The sequence below is a fragment of the Podarcis gaigeae genome (genome assembly GCF_964106915.1).
Source record: "Podarcis gaigeae genome assembly, chromosome: 7".
In the NCBI taxonomy this organism is placed as follows: Eukaryota; Metazoa; Chordata; class Lepidosauria; order Squamata; family Lacertidae; genus Podarcis; species Podarcis gaigeae.
Window position 1 is genome coordinate 70156464 of NC_139683.1, and position 24055 is coordinate 70180518.

The 24055-nt window shown below is 43.9% G+C and overlaps 1 long non-coding RNA gene across 1 annotated transcript; it reads right to left on the bottom strand.

The window, feature by feature from the left end:
- Nucleotides 1-1463: 1463 nt before the first annotated feature.
- LOC310848428 lies at nucleotides 1464-23733 on the bottom strand. The gene is made up of 3 exons (XR_014566364.1): nucleotides 23164-23733; nucleotides 21240-21281; nucleotides 1464-1678 (listed from the first exon to the last, which is right to left on the bottom strand). It is a non-coding gene; the product is annotated as an uncharacterized lncRNA (long non-coding RNA).
- Between the last annotated feature and the right edge of the window lie 322 nt (nucleotides 23734-24055).

Sequence of the window (24055 nt, forward strand, 5' to 3'; positions counted from 1 at the left end):
GCAGGCACTCCTGTCTTCCATTGCCTCCCACAGCTTGGTCAAACTCATGCTGGTAGCTTCGAGAACACTGTCCAACCATCTCATCCTCTGTCGTCCCCTTCTCCTTGTGCCCTCCATCTTTCCCAACATCAGGGTCTTTTCCAGGGAGTCTTCTCTTCTTATGAGATGGCCAAAGTATTGGATCCTCAGCTTCAGGATCTGTCCTTCCAATGAGCACTCAGGGCTGATTTCCTTCTGAATGGAGAGGTTTGATCTTCTTGCAGTCCATGGGACTCTCAAGAGTCTCCTCCAGCACCATAATTCAAAAGCATCAATTCTTTGGTGATTAGCCTTCTTTATGGTCCAGCTCTCATTTCCATACATCACTACTGGGAAAAACATAGCATTAACTATACGGACCTTTGTCAGCAAGGTGATGTCTCTGCTTTTTAAGATGCTGTCTAACTGATTAAAATCACTCAAATTTGATTTACAAAAATATTGGCTATCTTAGATTATTAAATAATCTCCTAACCATGATGGCTATGATGATGGCCTCCCACAGGCATTTGGTTGGCCACTGTAAGAACATGATGCTGGACTATATGGGCCATTGGGTTGATCCAGCAGGTTCATATTTATGTAGGCTTTTGTACTTAATACTTTTGCTTCACGTGCACTGAAAAATATATTACATGGTGAAATGTTGGTCCTCATGAATGCCGTCAAGAGGTACCACAGCTCAGTGGTATGCAAGAATTCCCAGGTTCTGTCCCTGGCATCTGCATTTACATGAGACCCAGAGAGTAGGTGATATAAAAAGCTCCTATCTGAAGCGCCAAAGAGGTCCTGCCACTCAGAGTGGACAGGGCTAAATGAAAAATATAGCTTGAGCTATGACTGCTTCCTATAACCAGACTGACCTAACAGATACCCTCCAACATTCCTCTGATGAAAATAGGGACGTCCTATTCTATGCTAGTAGTAATAATAATAATAATAATAATAATAATAATAATAATTTTATTCATACCCCACCCATCTAACTGGGTTGCCCCAGCCACTCTGGGCAGCTTCCAACATATATAAAAACATAATAAAGCATTAAACATTTTTTTAAAAAAACTTCTTATTCAGGGCTGCCTTCAGATGTCTTCTAAAGGTTGCATAGTTACGTATCTCATTGGCTCAGGAGTCACATAACTATATACCCTCAGATGAAAATAGAGATATCCAAAACAAAAGCAGGACATTCTGGGATCAAATCAGAAACCAATATGGCTTCTGTAATTATTGGACTGTCCCTGAAAAATGGGACACTTGTAGGATCTGCTAACAAGTCCCTTTAACAGTAGCAATGCAAGGCCTTCCACTTGTGTGACGGGTTATCCTTCCCTCTTCTTCCCACACTCCTTTCCCTCCAAATTGGCTTGATAGGAGACTCCCCACCCCACCCCAGAACAGTGCAGTAGGGAGAGGCAGGATTGATTGTTCACCATTTTATTCCTATTTTGCTCTCCATTTGTCTTCATGGCATGCACTGCAAATGTGATTTAATTTGAAGATAATTTTACTGGACCAAGAGAGAAAGTCATCGTTCTATTTTGCCAGCGTATTATACCGCTGATCCATTTTGGCATGAAGTGGGAATCCTCCCAGGGTGGCAGCAAGCAGGGACTCAAGTGTTCCTGGGAGTGACCTGTAAAGTAGGAAAGGGGATCCAAAAATAGTGATTTACATTGGAATGGGAAGGACTTGGAGTAAGCTAATGGCAATAATTTGAAGAGCTAATGGAAGCTAACAGCTCATTATCAGCTAATGATAGCCATTATAAAATATGCAAATGGAGATAAAGGTCTTAACATGGTCTTAACCTTTGGACTATGGATAGACTTGGCATTGTAAATTCATCCAGGCATGTTAGCTGTACAATAAGTGAGAATTTGCACTCTTCTGGCATTTCAAAGTCGCTTCTTACCAGGAAACAAGTGTAAGAACGTAAGAAGTGAGCCCTATTGGATCATATCTAAGCCTCATCTTATCCAACATCCTGTTCTCACAGTGGCCAACCCAGTGCTCATGGGAAACCCACAAGCAACAGAATCATCTCCATTTGTGATTCCCAGCAGCAGGTGTTCAGAGGCAAAGGTTAAGGCAAAGGACCTGTGGATGGTTAAGTCCAGTCAAAGGTGACTATGGGGTTGCGACGCTCATCTTGTTTTCAGGCCGAGGGAGCTGGCGTTTCTCCACTGACAGCTTTCTGGGTCATGTGGCCAGCAGGACTAAACCGCTTCTGGCACAATGGAACACAGTGACGGAAGTCAGAGCGCAAGCAAACACCGTTTACCTTCCTGCCGCAGCAGTGCCTATTTATCTACTTGCACTGGCGTGCTTTCGAACTACTAGGTTGGCAGGAGCTGGGACAGAGCATCGGGAGCTCACCCCGTCATGGGGATTTGAACTACCCCGTCATGGGGATTTGAACTGCTGATCTTCCGATTGGCAATCCCGAGAGGCTCAGTAGTTTAGACCACAGCGCCACCTGCAGCCCCTATTCAGAGGCATACTGCCTCCAACAGTAGATAGAGTTATAACATGGCTGTCTTGGCTAGCAGCCATTGATAAGATTGTCCTCCATCAGAGGTGGATTTAGAGAAGTGTGATTGGTTCAATCTCACTGGGCACAGGCGGATCCCTAGGGGCTCCACAGGGGATGCCACAGCTATGATTTAGAATGGAGAGTGAGAGTCCGGGGTGCCAAATTCTGGCACTGCACAGGGTGCCACTGGAAACTGAGGCCCTGCCTCCATGAATTTGTATAATCCTCTTTCAAGCCAAGCTGTTGGTCATCACAACCTCTTGGGGGAGCAGATTCTAAAGTTTTAACTATGCACTACATGGAGTACTTTGTCTGTCCTGAATCTTCCATTATATAGTTTCAGTGGATGGTGCCAAGTTCCAGTATTATGATAAAGCCTCCTGTGGATGTAAAAGATAATGATTCTGGCATCTACATATTGCTCCCACTTTCCTTATAATGCCCTTAAATGGGATTTCCTTATAAAATGTAGTATAAACACTGACAACTGGGAAACACTGGCCTGCGAGAGCTCCAGTTGGAGAACAGCCTTTACCAAAGGTGTCATGGGCTTTGAAGTCATTCGCACTCAGGATGCAAGGGAGAAACGTGCTATGAGGAAGGCATGCTTGGCAAATCCACACCAAGATCAACTCCTGCCCAGGAACCAATGTCCCCACTGTGGAAGGATGTGTGGGTCCAGAATTGGCCTCCACAGTCTCTTATGGAATCATTGTTAAAACCGTGTTTTATGGAAGGCAATCTTACTTGGCTACGAGTGATCGCCAAAGAAGAAGAAGATTGCATTGTATTATTTTCTTCTTAGGACCACGGGGCACCTGCTGAAAGCAGCAGCCCAGCATCCAGTTCTCCTTTCTCCTCCCAGAACATTTAGTTAGGTAAACTCACAGTGTGATGGGATTGGATTGTGTGCTCCTCTGCCCCAGCAGCAATGCATAATAGAAACTGAAGGGGGACACAAAATGCTATGCAATCACATCACACATGGTATTATTAGGAGAAAAGGGGGGGGGGACTGGTAAGTACCTTGAACAACGTTTCTCAGATCAAAACCTAGTACTCTATCCACACACAAAATCTTGTAGCAACTAATAGATATACTGGCCTAGCTGCATGGCTAAATGTGGTAGAATGAAAAAGGAAAAATATGACTCGAGGATGCCAAAACCATGATCGGTGTTATTGTTCAGTACAACTGACACATTTTGGCACAATTGCCTTTATGTAGGCCTTATTCTCGTATGTGATTGCAAACTTGCAGAGCAAAAGTTCTCATTTTGGCCTTGCCGGCACTTGATCATAGGTCCATCCTGTCCTGTTGTGTGCTGTTCCATCCCACTGTACACATTTTCCACTCACACTTTTTACATTAATATTTTTAAGCAAATAATATGCTGTTTATTTTTTTATATACCGACCCCTCTCGCTCTCCAGGCTTCAGGAAGCTATCCGCAAGCCTTGGGAGCCTGCGGGAGTTCCCGCCGGGCTCCCAAGGTTTGCGGACAGCAGCCTGCAACCTGAAACCCGGGGAGCGCAGCAGAGCTCACCCCGGGCTTCGGACAGATATCCACAAGCCTGGGGAGCTGGGCGGGAGTTCCTGCTGGGCTCCCCAGGCTTGCGGATAGCAGCCTGTTCTGGGGGCTGGGGTCGGAGCAAGCTCGGGCTTCCCCCACCCCAGCCCTGCGCCTGGGGGGAAAATATATATATTTTTTCTTTATTCCCCCCCAAAAAACTAGGTGCGCCCTATGGGCCCTATAGGGCGAAAAATACGGTATTTGCCAAATATCATTCAGATGAAGTTCTGAACTAAACCGTGAACTAAAGTGAACCAAACTCAGGGTAAACATGAACTTGAATTAGTTCCTTTTTGGATGTGTCAAACTTGAAATAGTTGCTTTTGAAAACAGACTTTTGAAGCTCTGAACAGGACTACCTTTAATATTGTGGTTGTGTGATTTGAGGATCACTGCTACTAGGTATTTCTATTCCACTATTTGTTCAGGTCAATTTATTGGCTGGTCATCTGCAGCATCCAATAGATGGGAATTCTAATAAAGAGCATCAGATCCAAGGCTTGGTTAATTAGGGCATCCTGGTTATGTTTTGACATTAGCAGAGTTTTCCGAAAATTAGAAATCCAAGTAATCTATATGAATGCTAACCGAATGAACCAGATTCCCCTCCCCAGCCCTTAGGCCACAAAGAAAGTAACTGAAAATGACTTCACTGAATAAGAACCCTTTTTGTCATTACTTTCATGTGTTGCTTGCAAAAGATAGTTGAGAGGATGCAGCTATGACCAAAAGACACATTTGTATTGAATGTGATTATGGCATTGTCAAAAATATGGTCTCAGTGATTAATTTGTCAGACTGCTAAAAACACATTAAATAAGAACCTGGGACCATAATGAGCAGAGATTGCCAACATCCAAGCTAGCGCATTATGGATTTTTTTTTTTTTTGGGGGGGGGGGGGTTAGGATTTTCTTCCAATAAATTATTGATTGCCTGCTAACCGATTGCTTCTTGTTTTGCTGGAGACAAAATCCTTCAATATTTCTTAATAGCTTGTTGTTGTTTTTATAAATCTGATGAACATATTTTCTTATTAGCATGGGATGAAAGACTGCCAGGAAATATACAGGGGTCATTATTAAACTGTGTAATCCTGATTGATTGGAAGGTTTCAGCCTTTCTGGGAAGCATAGCATCAGAGAGATTCATCTCGTATTAGATCTTGTCTGCTCCATTAGACTGAGGAACCATTTTTAGCCTTGGCTTTAGCAGTACAGAATTAGCCGAATGGCAGCTTCTTTCTCTGCTACCTGGTAATGTTGTAAGTCTGTGATCTTGGGAGAGGAGCCTATTGTGTGTGTAGGTCCCCAGGCCACCCCTCAAATAACTTCACACATAACACGTAATTTTAGTTTTGGTTTTTGGGCACTATTTTGGCCACAACTTTATTAAAATACAAAATCAGTGAGTGGTTGTTTAGACATTGGTTATGACTATCTGTCCCCCCGCCTGGGACAGAACTGACATCCCGAGGTCCGATCGGTAGCCAGTAGAAGAGAAAGTCAAACTGGGGGTCATTTGAGCTAAGCGTCGGACCCACGCCGCTCACCCCAGCAGCTCCCCGAAAGCTTGCCTGCCCGGTCCTATAACAAGGATTCCCATAACAGGGATTGGGCGGCCCTGGTCCCATAACAGGGATTGGACGAAATCATGGCAAGCCCCAGGATTCCTTTAACGGAATTCCCTTCAGTGCAATAGGAGGGGCAGGCACCGCCTGAACCCCTCCACCACCAGCATATTATAACCAATGCCTAACCGCAACCTTACAAGTTGTGACGAATTGCTGAGTAGTAGGCAAAACCAAATGGCACAGCCAATCACCAAATGGCAAAATTCCTACTAGGCCCCTGCGCCAAGGCAGACGACCCCATGACAGGCAAAGCAAGGTCAACCGGAAAGAGGGCGGGCGGGCGGGTGATCCGATGCACTCTGCAAAGAGAAAGAGAAACCAGAGTGCACCAATATTTAAAGACTATGGTCCCTCCCACCCAATTTGCAACATACAATTTGCCCCAGCAACCCGGTTACCCAATCATGATGCCAGGCAACAATTATAACCTGCCTGGCAACAAGAGGTCTGGCCCGGTGGCCCACACCGCAACATGTGCTCTCATTTATTGGAGAACACGCTTTACAGTGTGACTCCAGTTTCTGACAGGAGGAATACTGTGGAGAACATAGGGATGGACAGATTGCCAATTTATTCTCTCTGTCAGTTCATTCATAAGTCTGTCCCATGCCCACATTAAACGTTTGTATTTAAATATGTATTTTTTTATATCTCAGTCTATGAATTTCCAAATGTACTTTATGTGGCTAAATATTTTATGTACTTAAATATGTTAAATCTGCGTTTCTAAATGTATTATTTCCCAAAGGCTGCACTTTGGACACAGTGTGGTTCCTAGCTCAGAGAAGTGCAAGAGCAGGTTGATAGTTAAGTTTCTAGTCTGTGTATTTGTCCAGGACAGAGCCTCATCTGTCCTGGACAAATACATAGAGCTAGCAGTGTATTTGTCCAGGACAGATGAGGTGGGGTAAAAACTCACCTCAGGTGGTGGAAGTGCAAGAGGTGGGAACCCACCTGCCCCACCATTTCCACACCTTGCCAAATGCTTCCCCCATCTCACTGAGTTCAGCAAGACGGGGAACTTTCCAGTGGAATTGTGTGATGGCAGAGGGCACAGAGAGGGCAGAGGGCACCATGTTCCCACTTTACAAATTGGGATGGGCCACTTCTGGTCAAGGATTTATGAATTAAGTTTCTTCATTTTAATATGCAGCCTAGATGGAATTCTCTTAGAAGAAACCAATGTGGGGGCTTCCGTCATGTGAATTCCACCATTACTGGGCAGCTTGAGAAAAGGCCATGGCTAGGAATGGAGAAGAAACTGGATTCCGTTTGCATTTAAAACATACCTAATTCACACTTCTCTGATTTTTGCATTGCAGTTCTGCAGCTAAGTAACGTGGACAATAATGCGTATACTAGGCTAAAGTGGGCACAAAGACTCACGCATCATAAATAAATGACATTAAAATACATTATATCAGGGGAAGTTACTTTGGGAAAATGTGTGTGTTAGGAGAAATTCACAACTAAAATGTGGAAGAATTTTCATGGGGGCGTCTTTTTAAAAAAGGGAAACTCTTGTTTGAAACATGGAGAACTGAATTTAGGATTGGGGAAAAAATGAGAAGCTGAGATAAACCAAAGTTGACCAATTCCTTGCCATAGTATAGCAGCACTTACACCAAAATCTGAATTCCACTAAAAGAAAGATAAATTTTCAACAGAAGTAAAAAAGAAATATACAGTGGTGCCTTGGGTTACATACACTTCAGTTACAGATGCTTCAGGTTACAGACCTCGCTAACCCAGAAATAGTACCTCGGGTTAAGAACTTTGCTTCAGGATGAGAACAGAAATTGTGCTCCAGCGGCACGGCAGCAGCAGGAGGCCCCACTAGCTAAAGTGGTGCTTCAGGTTAAGAACAGACCTCCAGAACGAATTAAGTACTTAACCCGAAGAACACACACACACACACACACACGCATATATATATATATATATATGCAGGTTTTGGTGTCCTCGGGTGTCTTCCCGTGTAAAAGTTGGGGTGTCTAGGCGACGTTTCGACGAGGTCTCACTCGTCATCTTCAGGCTGGTGCTTTCGGCTTCTTGTTACTGGAACAGAGCGGGATCTCAATGTTTGAGTTCCTATAAATACTGTAGAGGGGGTGTGGTGTCTAGCCTCCAATGTTCTGGGCAGAGAGGAAGTTCCCAGGCTAGTGTGCCTTTTCTTCTTTTGTTCCTTAATTACTTGAGAGATACCTTGAGTGATTTCTTGAGTGATATCCTGAGTACCACTTAGGTGGGTCATTAGGTGTGTCTGCCCAGCCACGTACATTGGACAAACAAACAGACGAATAAATGCACGTATCGCAGAACACAAGAATGCCGTCAAAAAAGAAGAAAAAACTTCCTCTCTTTTCCAACACATGAAAGAAACAGGACACGAAATTAATTTTGCAGATTCCAAATTGCTCTTTAACACGGAACATCACCACAAGAGAATAATCATGGAAGCCATCGAGATAGAGAAACACCCTCACAACATGAACAAGCGTGACGACACATCCCGCTTGCCAGACATCTGGAAATTAGCCCTCCCCACAAAAACTGACACCAGATCCAGAGGCACACAGAACGCCAACACCAATCAACCACACCAGACCCAAACCCAGACCCTCTCCACAGATGAATTACTGACACCATCCAGTAGCCAATCCATGGTGGCACCTCCGGATGCTGCACCCCCCTGCAATCCCTACACAGATCTGGCTGACACAAGCCACAAAACCACAGCTCGCCCCTATACACGAAGCCAAGCCAAAGCACAACTAAGTGCAATACAGCCATCTTCTCAGGAAAACTCTTCACAAAGTTCAAGAGGTCAAGACACAAAGACTTTAGCAACTAATCCACACCTAATGACCCACCTAAGTGGTACTCAGGATATCACTCAAGAAATCACTCAAGGTATCTCTCAAGTAATTAAGGAACAAAAGAAGAAAAGGCACACTAGCCTGGGAACTTCCTCTCTGCCCAGAACATTGGAGGCTAGACACCACACCCCCTCTACAGTATTTATAGGAACTCAAACATTGAGATCCCGCTCTGTTCCAGTAACAAGAAGCCGAAAGCACCAGCCTGAAGATGACGAGTGAGACCTCGTCGAAACGTCGCCTAGACACCCCAACTTTTACACGGGAAGACACCCGAGGACACCAAAACCTGCATTCCTGTACCCGTGAAAATCTACGAAAGCAAATATATATATATATATATATATATATATATATATATATATATATATATATATCTCAATCACTGGAAGGACAGATTGTGAAGCTGAGGCTCCAGTACTTTGGCCACCTCATGAGAAGAGAAGACTCCCTGGAGAAGACCCTGATGTTGGGAAAGATGGAGGGCACAAGGAGAAGGGGACGGCAGAGGACGAGATGGTTGGATAGTGTTTTCGAGGTTACCAGCATGAGTTTGACCAAACTGCGGGAGGCAGTGGAGGACAGAGGTGCCTGGCGTTCTCTGGTCCATGGGGTCACGAAGAGTCGGACACGACTAAACGACTAAACAACAACAACAGCAATATATATATATGACTGTACAACCTTAGTCCAAAATCATGCTACAGTCATATGCACACTTTCCTGAGAGTAAGCCCTAGTCCCCACACTGCATAAACACACACAGAATTGCAGTATTTGCATTAGGTAGCTATGACTGCATACAGAAGGACCGTGAACCTTTAATAACTTCTTTCACAGTAGTGTGGATTTTATTACTTTTTGTTTGGTTTTTGCAAGGTGCCCTGGGACTCTTTTAATATTTAAACATCCATATAGTCCAAATACAACATTTCTGTGATCCACAACGGAGTGTGAGTGTGTTTTGGAAGAAACTATGCAGAGAGCCAAAAATGGCTTGGTGTTTTTCTTTGCAGTATTTTCGGATGCCAAAGAAACAAGCGGCTTTTAAGACAGATCGGCAGCTTGGCTTTTTGGCAACGGGAAAAGATTTTGAAGGAAATGAATAACAGTGTTCTGCATTTATGTCCAGGAAGGTAGTTTCATACAGAGGGAACAGTAAGGATGAGTGGACAGAGTAACCTAAGACAGCAGGGAACCCAGTGCTTGAAGGGCTGTTTGGGATGGGATCGGAAATTATCATACTTAGAAGTATAGAATCATAGAACTGAAGAGTTGGAAGAGGCTTCAAGGGTTCCAATGAAGGAATCTCAACTAAAGCATCCATGACAGATGGCCACCAAACCTCTACTTAAAAACCTCCAATGAAGGAGAGTTCACTACCTTCTGAGGGAGTCTGTCCCACTGTTGAACAGCTCTTACCATCAGAAATGTCTTCCTCATGTTTAGTTGGAATTTCCTTTGCGTGTTAAAATCCCCAGGAGCTTCCCAATAAATAAAGACACAATTGACATGGAATTTAGTTTTAGGTTATTGGCATAATTTTGGCCGCAACTTTATTGATTAGTGGTTTGTTTAGGCATTGGTTCCTGACTAGCTGCACCTGCAAGGCAGCACTGACGACTGGACCCCACCATATCATCAGTACAGGTAAACACCGTGAAGGAGCAATGGTCCAGAATCAGACTCAAGCTCACCCCAAATGCTCCCAGGGACTCTTGTGTGGCCCTACCCTCCGAAAGGGGTCGAGAAAAGCATGGTGAATCCCTGGATTCCTTTAACAGAATACTTTTGCGCATTGGAGGCTCCAGACCACCTTGAACCAATGCCTAAACACCAAAGCTTACAAAGTTGTGACGATTTGCTATGTGGCAGGTGAAACCCAAGTGGCATCGGCCAATCAGCCAAATGGGAAAATTCCTACCGGGACCCTGCCCCAACAGCAGATGACCCACGATGGCATATCAAGGTAATAAGGTAAAGGTACCCCTGCCTGTGGGGATGCAGGTGGCGCTGTGGGTTAAAGCCTCAGCGCCTAGGACTTGCCGATCGAAAGGTCGGCGGTTCGAATCCCTGCGGCGGGGTGCGCTCCCGCTGCTCGGTCCCAGCGCCTGCCAACCTAGCAGTTCGAAAGCACCTCCGGGTGCAAATAGATAAATAGGGACCGCTTACTGGCGGGAAGGTAAACGGCGTTCCGTGTGCGGCTCTGGCTCGCCAGATGCAGCTTTGTCACGCTGGCCACGTGACCCGGAAGTGTCTCCGGACAGCGCTGGCCCCTGGCCTCTTGAGTGAGATGGGCGCACAACCCCAGAGTCTGGCAAGACTGGCCCGTACGGGCAGGGGTACCTTTACCTTTACCTTTTACCCCTGCCTGTATGGGCCAGTCTTGACAGACTCTAGGGTTGTGCGCTCATCTCACTTAAGAGACCGGGAGCCAGCACTGTCCGCAGGCACTTCCGGGTCACGTGGCTAGCGTGACGAAGCTGCTCTGGCGAACCAGCACCAGAGCAGCACACGGAAATGCCATTTACCTTCCCGCTATATAAAGTGGTACCTATTTATCTACTTGCACTTAAGGGTGCTTTCGAACTGCTAGGTGGGCAGGAGCTGGGACCGAACGACGGGAGCTCACCCCGCCGCGGGGATTCGAACCACCGACCATGCGATCGGCAAGTCCTAGACGCTGAGGTTTTACCCACAGCGCCACCTGCGTCCCATAGCAAGGTAATAGCAAGACCCTAAGTATAGGGAGGATGGGTGGGTGATCCAATGCACAAGGTGAAAAGAGGAAGCTCAATGCATCATGCAGCAGAATATAAAGGTCCCTCGGTTAACACACAAAATTCCTCATTGGCCAGATCTGCCCAGCAACTGAGGGACCACCAATTGGGTTGTTGTGGCTATCCAATCACTCCCACCCACTCAAACAGTGGGGTCAGTCCTAATGAGCTCACAGCAATGCGTGCCCTCTGTGAGGAGGACTCGATTTCTTGTGACTTGAAGCCATTGGCTCAGGTCCTACTTGAAGCCATTGGCTTGGCATGCTACATGTCAGTGGCATTGTCCAGGCTGGGATGAATCCACACCATATACAGTGGTACTGTGGGTTAAGTACTTAATTCGTTCCGGAGGTCTGTTCTTAACCTGAAACTGTTCTTAACCTGAAACACCACTTTAGCTAATGGGGCCTCCTGCTGCTGCCGCGCCGCCAGAGCACGATTTCTGTTCTCATCCTGAAGCAAAGTTCTTAACCTGAAGCACTATTTCTGGGTTAGCGGAGTCTGTAACCTGAAGCATATGTAACCTGAAGCGTATCTAACCTGAGGCACCACTGTATTGAATGCATATTCAAAGCACATGACTTCCTTTAAACTTCCTGTAAAGCACATGCCTTCCTGGAAACTGTACTTTCTTCCTCAACACCCTTAAAATATAGACATGTGCTTGAAATATGTGTTGGATATGTTTTTAATGTTTCATGTGGATCTTGTTTTTGGTGTCTAAAACTTTTTTGCTTAAGAAAAATGACATTTTATCATGTCTGTTTGTTTTTAAAAATCTTTATTTTATCTATATTTAAATAATCAGGGCAACTGAATCCTAGTTTAGATATTTTTCTCTCGTGTGAAAAGGACGAAAGCAGAACCACTCTCACTAGCTACACTTCCTCCCTTAAATCTATGCTGCTCCACACATCAGCAAGCAAACATCTATATCAAGGAGTACAGCTCCTTGTGCAATTAGAACCCTGCACATTGTCATGACCAGAAATTCTGAGATGCAAAGTAGATCCAGGGAGGAGTAGATCTTCCCTATGTGGATCCACTGGCACCAGCACCTGCCTCTCATCCCCTGGACTCCAAAGAGACAACTCTGTCATCAGTCTCCAATGACTAGACCACAGACTCCTCAGAAGGTCAAGAAAGACCTCACCACAAGAGGAGTAATCACAGCCAGAACTTCAAATGTCTGTGATAAGTGGGAAAGAAAGATTCCAGGAAGAGGCTTGCATTTTGTATGTCCTTCAAACCAGAGTTATCTCCTGTTAGTCTGTGGGTTAGTCTACACATGCATGCTCCTCAGCTGATGAGGGTGACTGATGAGGACGACCTCAGGTGACTTTCATATATCCATGAACTAACACAGATCAAATACCATGGGGGGATCATATGTACCATTTCACAGCACTACACTTTTCTGTGGAAACTGGGGTCAAAGGTCCGAGTAGGGGAGCCAATGGGGAAGTAGATGAGAAAACAGGCAGTTGTCTGTTGCTTCCTTTCCCCACACCACCCTCTCTACTCTAAAATGTGCTGTGAGATCTGACAGAGGCTTAGATCTACTGCCAATAAGAGTGACAGAGGTGATTGATTGGTAACATCAAAGAAAGACCCTGAAGAGGAAATGTGGGAGGTAAACAGATGAAGGATGGTGACCTTGGAAATTATATTTTGAACTGGAAAGAAACAGGCATGGCTTACGACTGGCCCAACAAGATTCCCATTATTCTGCCTCCTTGAGGGGGCAAAAGGGTGGAGGTAGAGTCAGGCAAGTCAACAATACTCGACCAGCAGGCTACATTTGTGTTGGTGTGTCACAAGTCTGGCAAGAATGATTTGAACCCATCGGTTTGTTTTTTATTTGATTGTGATAATGTCTGGAACCAGTCTGGCCGTTCCTCTGCTGAAACATCTAGCAATTCATAAGCTCAATGAAAATCCCTTTAGCACTACTTAGTTGAGTCAATCTGTGACTAGTACCGGAGTAAAGCTATTGATTCGACTTTAAAGCTCAGAGGGGGAAAGTCTTGTTAGAATGCTAATGGTATTTCAATAGGTCAGCAAATGGAGGGAAACCGTGGAAGGGAGACGTGTAATCCTCACAGCTTCTCCACCAATGGTTTGCCCATTAGCTTCAACCAGAGCATTCCTTTGGTGCTCTTTGATGATTGGACATGCATGTCAATAACTTTTAACAATGGCAATTTGTTTCTAGGTTGAAAACTTCAAATCAATCAAATGTGCATGCAAATAGCTCTATTAAATCTAATCTGGATTGCAGAAAGAGGATGCTTAAGGAGATAATGAAAATTGAAGCTTCTCTTTAATTATCTCTATAAAGTCTTTTGCCATCAGCATAAAAATGCAGTTAATGCTTTTTGAGTAACAATCAACTATTTAAACAAAGACAGTAATTCTACAGTTCTTGTCCAATTTATGGCCACAGATCACAAAGGTACTTAAGCACACACCTCACTATGAGCACAAGAATAGCTACATTGACGGCCCTTGGAATGACTGCTTCCTTTAACTCTGGGCTTCTATGTTTCAATGTGATGTGCAGTCTCCTGCAGTAGTAATTGCTTTCCCCTTTCCATCCTCATCACAGAAAGCATTTTTTCCCCAGCTATTAGCGTGATGGACAATCTTCACAATTTGGAATGATGCAGTCATGGCTTATTTAGCTTGCAATCTCAGTAGGGACAGAGTGCCAGTTTGACAAAAAGCAATGCAGAATCACCTGATCTGCACCATCTCAACCAGTTCACGGATCAGATTATGTTCTACTTTTGAATCTGCACTTTGATTGATCTCCATCTTATCATATTCATCTCATAAAATGTGTCTCCTCTGCATTGCTTTTTTAAAAAGTAATGAGCACGTGATCTGGGAACTTAAGTTTTAGGAGAAGCCAGCAACAGGAGTGATGTAAGTCAAACTATATTTTAAAGGCTTGCATTCCCTCAGACAGGCGTGGGCCAGATCAGCTAGCAGCACCCTTTCTCTGCAATGGAATTTGGATCTGTTGTAACTTTGTGTTGGCTTAATTTATGCCTGCTTTCTGCATGTGGGGACCCAGAGACCACCCACCCCCTTGTTGATGAATAAGACACAAGGACACAGATATTAGGTTAATGTTATTGGACAAATTTAGGCCACAACTTTATTGGTTACAGAATGTGAGCGGTATTGGCTTAGGCAAACAAGGAAGTGAGCCAAAAGGAAGCTATCCAGCTCTATTTACATGGGGCCCGGCCATGCCCCCCCCCCAGCCAGCGGGTTGGCTGGCAGGTGAATGACATGGTTGGAAACCTCCGGGGTACATGGGACTTCGTCCCAGCACCCTCGGAGGGAAGTGCATGGCCACGTGGTCCACCACAACTCCTCCCCACTGGGAAGTGGAGTGAATTTCCAAGCCAGGTTCTTGTGTTCAGGATTGCTGCCTTAGAGCATAACAGATACCTAGGAAAGGTAAGGTAGAATCACTCTGGGTTCACCCTTGCTGTTGAGCTGCCTTTACAGCATCAACAATACATTGTCACCAATACATATCATTGCTGCCTGTTCTGTTATAGAGAGAACTATTAGTGTACAGAAACAATTATTCTCCCTGCTCTTTCTGTGGTTTGTACCTTCCACAGTTCTGTCGGCACCAGGTCCGCTACGTTTTTGGGTGGGCGGTGTTGCAGCCAGGCGTCAGGGCCCCTGCAGTGATCCGGTGCGGGGTGGGTGGAGATTGATGAGACTGCATCACTGTCCAGGCCACGTCGCCATCACCCTGCCCAGGGGTAGCCCTGCTGCCCAATCAGCGCCGGTGGGAGGTGTGGCCACAGGAATCTTAAACCGCAGTGTGCTTGTGGAGCCTTCATCTTGCACCCTTTGCTGGATCTCCCAACCCACCCACCCACCCTCTTTTCATACTTTGCTCTGATATGACCTTGCTATGGACAATTGACGGCTGCCATATTGTTGGGTTTTTTCCCACTTGGCAAATTGACACCAGCCATTGGGTTTTCGCCTACCTTGTAGCAATTTTCACAACTTGAGTGAGGTTAGGCATGGGGTAAGCCTTTGTTTGGATGGAGGGGAGGTTGTAGTCTCTGCCTGCCCTTCCTCAATAAGGGTATCCTATTAAAGGGATCTAGGGGTGTGGATTCTGTCTGATGCCCAGACATGGGCTAGGGCCATGCCACAACCCCAACAGGGTAACCCTATTTGATGTAAGTCATAGGGATCCCCCTACTGGTGGTTTACGCTTAGATGGACTCCCTGCAAATGGGTGGGAGTCGAGATATAGCCTGGCTTCACCCAATGCCTAAGCCAAACCACACACATCTGTAACCAATAAAGTTGTGGCCTATTTGAACCTATAAACCTAAATACTTGTGTCTGTGTGTTTATTATCCACTAGGGAACTGCAGGTCACGGGGCTTTGGCGCACAATGGATATCATCTGCCAAATTGGATTTTTGTGCTGGGCAGCTTTAAAATTTGAGACCCTCCCCCATACCCCCAAAAGGATCTCTCTCTCTCTCTCTCTCTCTCTCTCTCTCTCTCTCTCTCTCTCTCTCTTTTAAAAAAGACAGGATTTGATTAAATTTCAGGCTTGAGAACCAAGGGGTTATGGATCCTGCTCACTTACAGACTTTTTGCTATAGTTTTCTTGCGAGGGCAAACTTTACTGTTGGGTTTAGTTAAAATTCACTTATTCCCTCACTTGTTTTATAAGCAATTTGTATGAAAATGGCATATATGAGAGAGGTGACCCTAGGTAAGAGGAATGTTAACTATATTTCTGTGCTGGAAAACTACTGTGATTTTGTAGGTTGTGGCAATGTGATATTACTATTCATATAGCTAATTTTCCTTATGCTGCTGCAAAAATGAGATTTTGTAATATGAACCAATTTTAGAGTAAGATTTAGAATAAAATTACCTCTTTTCTAATTGGGAAGTGGAACAGAGATTTTAAGCATATAAGCTCTTGATTACTTGGCGAGGAGTGGCTATAAAGATCTTATTGGACCAATTCCTAATTTGTGTTCACTCTCCTGCAGTTGAAATCAGCCAGACCTTCAGTTTTTCAACCTCCTTTCAGCTTTGTTCTTTAAACATAGCTGTGATATTGGAGCCTATGTGTTTCATGTAATCCGATTGATATTGATTCATCATTAGTATAATTCAGCTGCCCAGATTTGGAAAGATGTGATGGGGCTTCTCCTCTTTATACCAAGGTTAGATTGTGGAGACCTGTTTCCTCCATAGGGTGAATCACCTTCTTATTGGTATCTGTGAAACCCAATAATAATAATAATTTTATTATTTATACCCTGCCCATCTTGACACTTCTTGAAAATATTGATTGGTTACATTTATATCCCCCCTTTTTCTCCAAGGAGCTCAAGGCAACATACATGGTTTCCCCCCTCATTTAATGCCCACAACAACTGTGAGGTAGTTTAGGCTAAGTGGCCGTGGTTGGCCTAAGGCAGGCATAGGCAAACTCAGCCCTCCAGATGTTTTGGCACTACAACTCCCATCATCCCTGACCACTGGTCCTGTTAGCTAGGAATGATGGGAGTTGTAGTCCCAAAACATCTGGAGGGCCAGGTTTGCCTATGCCTGGCCAATGGTCACCCAGTGTCAGGAGTCCAGGTTCCCAGCTTGATAACACAGTAAGCATAGCTAGTTAAAAGGATGGCTTAATTGCAAAAAACAAACAGATAGCTCCGGACGGCTCTAACAAAGCCTCTGGCACCATTACTCAAGATGAGCCTTCTGAAGACTCCTTATGATGTTGACAGAAGATACTGAACTTATGAACCGTACGTCTTTTGTTTTGCTTCCTATCTTGCAACCCTTCCATTCGCCGACTCTGAATTCTTTCGTGCCTATTTGTGCTTCTGGTGAGCTTTGACTGCGTTCTAGCCTGCTCTCAGCTACTGTCTTATCAGCTGGAATATCAAGGTCAGGAAGAGCTGAAGTCTGCAGCTGCCGGCTCTCCCCTGCCTGACTAATATCAAAGACTCTCTGTTCCTGGCTGCTTTCTGCAGTTGGCTGCAAACCTTCGCTCGGAGCTGGCTCATTCCTGACACCCAGTGAGCTTCACAGCCAAGTGGATATTTGAACCATGGTCTCCCAGGTCCTAGTCCAACACTCTGTCTGCTATGTCATGACTCTCCATGTAGCAGCTCCTGATGGATCACACTGGACTGATGGTGTTCATAGCTGGAACACCATCATAGCCATTTAGGCAAAATGCCCCAAGTACTGGTGAGCAAAACCTTTATTTAAGACTATCTTGATACCGCTCTCTCGCGCTATCTATCTATCTATCTATCTATCTATCTATCTATCTATCTGTCTGTCTAATTATATAAGATGTGTATAGCACATTTTAAAAGCACAAATATCACAAAATAGACAATAAAACCATTGATACCAACTACCAAGAACAGCAATGAAAGGTACAGAAATGCAGCAAAGCATTATAATGTAAACAAGACAGTGTCTATTCTTAATAATCAATGAAAGACTGGGGGAAAGGTGTACCTTCAGAAAGTTGACTGAAGCAGGTAACAAATGGGAATGGCAGAGACAGCATCATACTATGTAACATTAAACACCACGAGGTGCTCAGGTGATCAGACCCAAAGAATGGCAAGGATTGTAAACCTTAAATAGTTGGGCACAAAATTAAGCAAAATCAGCTGGCTCCTGCCAGAGCTTGGGACAACCCCCCCCCCCAAGTGTCCCAATTTTGATCAGCAGGATGTTGGAGGGTATGGGGGCAAATGAGAAATGGAAATGAACCAAAATGAACTGATGTACCCATCCCAAGCAGTGGGTTCCAAAAAGATGGCAGTGGTACATCTCACTAGGCCCAAGCCCAGTCCACATTTATGCATGCTAATGACATCATCAACTGCACTGCTGCATCAGCAGAGGCTTAATGAAGAGGATCCAGGGAGGGGGATATAAAAGCCTGGTACAAAGGCAAGAGAGAGAAATAAACCCTTGTCCTTCATTAATTAAGCATAGCCCTTAATTAAGAGGAATGGAAGAAACTGCAGCATTAGCAATATTAGCAAGTAAGCCTCCACATGCTTTCAAAGGTTTTACTATATAAAGTTCTGCATGATATTTCTATGTTATGACCTCTCCAATAAGGCAAAGGATCCCTAGATGGTTAAGTCCAGTCAAACTTGACTATGGGGTGTGGCGCTCACCTCGCTTCAGGCTGAGGGAGCCGGTGTTTGTCCACAGATAGCTTTCTGGGTCATGTGGCCAGCAGGACTAAACTGCTTCTGGCACAACAAAACAAAAAAAATTCCAGTAGCACCTTAAAGACCAACTGAGTTAGTTCTTGGTATGAGCTTTCGTGTGCATGCACACTTCTTCAGATACACACTTCTTCAGATACTTCTTCTGGCACAACAGTACACCATGATGAATGTCAGAATGCACGGAAATGCCATTTAACTTCCTGCCGCAGCGGCACCTATTTATCTATGCGTGCTGGCATGCTTTCGAACTGCAGGAGCTGGGACAAGGCAACGGGAGCTCACCCCAGTTTCGAACTGCCAACCTTCCGATCGGCAAGCCCAAGAGGCTTGGTGGCTTAGACCACAGTGCTGCCCGCGTCCCTCTCCAATAATGTGAGTCTGACACACCATACATTTTACAATGCCCTAATAATAAAGTCCCCTGCCCTCTTTTAATGGAGAACACAGCATGGCTACAGCATTATTGGATAGAAAGAGAATCATGAGGATGTCCTATGCACCTTGGTCAAAAGAAATATTAATGGAGATGTGATTTTCCAGAGTTTATTCTTATTGAATGTTCTGTGATCTTCTATCCTTTAAAAGACTGGTCATAGGGTATTCCCTTATACTGGAATTTATTGCCAGTTGTTCACCTGTTCTTTTCTTTGACAGGGAATATATTGCTTGCCACAGTCAGCAAATGTGTTAATGGCATAGTAAGACCTGGAATTGCACCAATGTTCCTGTCAATCAAGCAAACTGTTTGGGTTCTAGCTTAGTACCTTCAAGTCCTCCCTGCAGCATCCTGACTTACCCTTCATAGTCAGCATCCTGACTTACCCTTCATAGTACTTATATCAATTTGAATAATAAATCATAGTTGCTTTATGGTGATAGAACTGAAAGCTACTTTCTCATTTAAAAGCTTTCATCTTTATGATGTTCTATATAATGAATATCACAGCACACTAATGAGACTGCCGGCAACTCCAGAAGATGTATGGCTGTCTAACGTGGCTCCTTTTCGTCCCTGATAAAAGACAGCATGAATTTATCAGTTTCATAATTTCCCTTTACTGATATGGATATATAGATTAAAATTCATGGCTCTTTAAGAGAACTGCAAAGAATCCTTCTTGTTTAGTAATGTTCTTAGCATTCCAGGTACCTTTTATGTTTTCTCATTTAGAATGATATACTGCATTTTCCCTGCGGTTGGTATTTGTGTAAGTGCAGAAGAACCACATGTGCAAAAGTTATTTAATTTTTAAAAACAGCATTAAGTACTGAACTAGAGAATAAGGGACTTCATTTATTTTATTCACAGGATATTAATGTTCACCCCCGAAAAGCAATATTGAAAGTAATGGACTGAATTGCTAATGCATGTGCGCTTTAGATTCACCAGATCTTCCCAGAGGGATGGAGAAGAGGTCATTTTTTATGTTTCAGAGAGAGAGAGAGAGAGAGAGAGAGAGAGAGAGAGAGAGAGAGACATGTAGCAAGTCAATCAAGTCAGATAAAATACTTGGACAGTAAAAGTGCTGGTGGACAACTAGGCTTTCACACAGGGAAATAGTGTCTTAGTTTTACGGAAAATGAAGAATGATGCTATGGATGTAAGATGCATAACTGCAAGTCCAAGTCCAAACACAATGAACTAGTTTTGAAAGGTATGAAAAGAATAACGGGCTTCACTCAAAGCAATGTTTGATGGTAAAACAGCCTATGTGTGCAACTACTTAAGCAGGAAGTATTTTATTTTATTTCACAAGACAAGACAGTATTGTAGATGATATTTTTTTTTTAAAAAATAATAATTCATTACCTGCTCTGATGATAGTTATTGTTTAGATGAAGGGAGTTTTATCCATTTCTGCAGTCAAACAAACAAACAAACAAACAAACAAACAAACAAACAAACAAACAGTAGCTGAACAGGGTTCCACACAGTCACAAAAACAAATTAACCGAAAAAGCCTCAAAAACAAAAACGCAAGATAAATAGCAAAAACAAAAGCGCCAAATTTAATCTGTTCTGGAAGTCTGTTTGACTTCTGAAATGTTCGAAAAACAAGGCTCAGCTTCTGATTGGTGCAGACGCCCCAGAAACAATAGCCGACAGCCACATTGGATGTTTGGCTTCTGAAAAACGTTTGAAAACCAGAACACTTACTTCCGGGTTTTCAGTGTTTTGGAACCAAGGCGTTTGAGTACCAAGGCATTTGAGAATCAAGATACCACTGTACTCTTTTAGATAGAGACTTGGCACCTTCCTGTCCTGCACAGCAAAACTCACAGCAAAGTCCACATCTAGGCTGCAGGTTCAAATGTAGTTCCATGCACAACACATAGTCCAGCAGTAACCAGGAGGTAGGAATCACACAGCAGAAATTTTGAGCAGCAGACAGACGTTGCTGGTGTAGCCCTCCTTATATAGCCAAGACAATCACATCCTGGCCAGATACCAGTTACAGGTTCAGCAGCTACCATGGAGATCTGGCCAGGTGGAAGCAATCGGCACTTACATTTTTCCTGGGCAAGAATAAACCTTCTTCAACATGGTGAACCTGCAAGCAACCAAGGAACAGATTCACAATGGTGTTGTGACGTTGAGCCAAAGGATGTTGACCTTAGTCTAGTCAATTAACTCTTGCACTTCCACCTGTACGTCAAACAAGCTCACCTGAAAAAGAAAATTTCAGCCCCCAAGGTGTGTAACAAATAAAATTCCAGGAGAATTATTTTTTTTTGGGGGGGGACCCAGATTGCTCCTGTGTTTAATGGTTACAAACTGTACTGGCAAGATATCAATTTCCAGAGTAACAATTTCCAAGATTGGTTGTCTGCACTAAGCATTCTCTGCACAGAAAATGATAACCTGTGACTTAACTGATTTTAATGATATAATTGATAGTTTTGCATCCATAAGTGCTTGAAAGAAATTGTTCCGACTTCGTACATGACATAATGTCATAACAAAGACATGATTCCCCTATATGTGTCTTCAATAATTCCATACTTTTGCAAATATAGTAAAGGTTATAAATTTATAAACAATTTTTTATCAGTCCTAAAATTTCAGCAATGTTCTACTTTTGTTGAGTAGATAAAGAAAAGAAGAAAGTTTTGTTTCTCGCGGTCAGATGCTATTAAGTTTGGGCCTCCCATTGTCTCCCAGCCCAGAGCCTCCAGTTGTTTTAATCTGGTCCTGCATGTACATTCCCCCCTCTTTCCGTTTTATTTAACGTATATGTGACTCTCGCCTAAATTATAAGCTAAGAACAACAGCTTTAGAATGCAATTTATCCTTCATACACCAATGGATTCTAAAATGCCACAGGCTATGCACGCTAAATGTAAAGGCTAAGCTATAATTGCCACTCTCCCCCTCTCTTTAAGATTAACATTATTATTTATTTATAGTGCAATATACCAGCACTGTCATTCACCTTCTGACTGAGCTACTGCAGTCGGGGCGGGAAACCGGATTGTATAGCTTCCAATAAAATTGACTAACTAGTTTCAGGCTGAAGTCCTATTACTCATGAGTAAATCTCACTGCAATCAAAAGAACCTGCTGCACAGATGCACTTAGGGTTGTTATTTATATGGAATAATTCCCCATATGCAAATTGTCTTATATACACGTCTCATGTTTCTACAGTCTAACCAAGGGGGATTTGCAATAAGAAATTTCTTTTTCTCTCAGCTGCACAGTTTATATATATCAAGGGTGATGATATTTGAGTGTCAGGGACTAGGCAGAGGAGGAATGGTGGAGACCGCCTTCCCATTCTGACCACTTCCAGGGAGGAGGGAGACAGTATTGATTTACAACAGGGGGTTGAGGAAGGTTGCAGCTTGGAGGCAGATGAGAGGGGAAGTTGGGAAATCATGGGAAAGGCAGACAACACCTGACTGAGACATTATCATTAGAAATCATTCCAGACCCTCCATCTCCCAGAACCAGGTGAGCCTTAAAAGTAGGAGAGCAAAGAGCTCAAAGACAGAGGGCATGCATAGAAGTGACAAATGAGGAAGTGGGAGAGATGGGGAGTGAAGATTTACTTGGGACACCACCGTTATCCAAGAGGTTGGGTTCTATAGTCACTCTCTGTAAAGATTGAAATTAAAAAGGACTATGAAACTTTTCCTTGTCTTTATACTTTCCTGGGCAATTAGCCAGGATCTGCTGACAGCACCCTGACAGCAGGGAGCAGAGAGTAATTGCCATTCAAATTACACACCTTCCAAACTTTCTAGAGAAAGGAAATGTGGTTGTATGAATCCGTCCCAAAGTCAAACATACAGTTGATTATTTGATGTGTACAGAGTTGTGAATGTATATTTATTGGCCTCAACTTGATGGGTTACAAACTGGCAAACCAATCTAAATCTTTCCCCCAATAGTAAAAGTTAATATATCCCCCAAATAAAACTATTCATCACCTGCTATGGAGATCCATCTTGACAGGGCTGAGATGCAGTCTGACTGTTAACTGTTTCTGGCTTTACCAAGACTTAAAGCATATCCTCTTTGTGACATCACACATGACATCAGAATGGCATGTTTGCATTCAACCTAGACTATCTCCATGCCAACAGCAATGGCCAGTAAACTTCAGCAGCCAAGTAACCATCAGCCTGACTACCCAGTTGTTTCTATCTAGACTATTGGATGCTTAATTTTTGCTCTCATAATCAAAGCCTGGAGAAGAGCTGTGTATATTCTGAAAACCCGCTTCCACTGTTAAAGAAAACTAATTGTTAAGGATTGAGCAGAGGAGAAATGGTGGAGACCCCCTCCCCATCCTGACCCTTCCAGGGAGGAGGAAGAGGAAGACAGTATAGATTTACAACAGGGGTTGAGGAAGGTAGCAGCTCAGAGGCAGATGAGGGGGAAAGTTGGGAAATCATGGAAGAGCCAGAACAACACCCAGCTGACACGCTGTCATTAGAAAGCATTCCAGACCCTCCATCGCTCAGAACCTGGCCTTAAAAGTAGGAGAGCAAAGAGCTCAAAGATAGAGGGCACCCGTAGAAGAGACGAATGAAGAAGTGGGAGAGATAGGGGGTGAAGATTCACTTGGGACACCACCATTATCCAAGAGGCTGGGTTCTATAGCCTCTCTCTGTAAAGATTGAAATAAAAAAAGAAACTTTTCCTTGCCTTTATACTTTCCTGGGCAACCAGCCGGGAGCTGCTGACAGCATCCTGACATGGAGTTCAGTAGCATCTGAAAGGCCAAAGGCTTCCTCATCCTTGGTGTAGGGAGAGAATGATTGAACTGGACTCTAGATGGTTTGAGGTATATAACATCAAAGGGGTTTGGGTTCAATG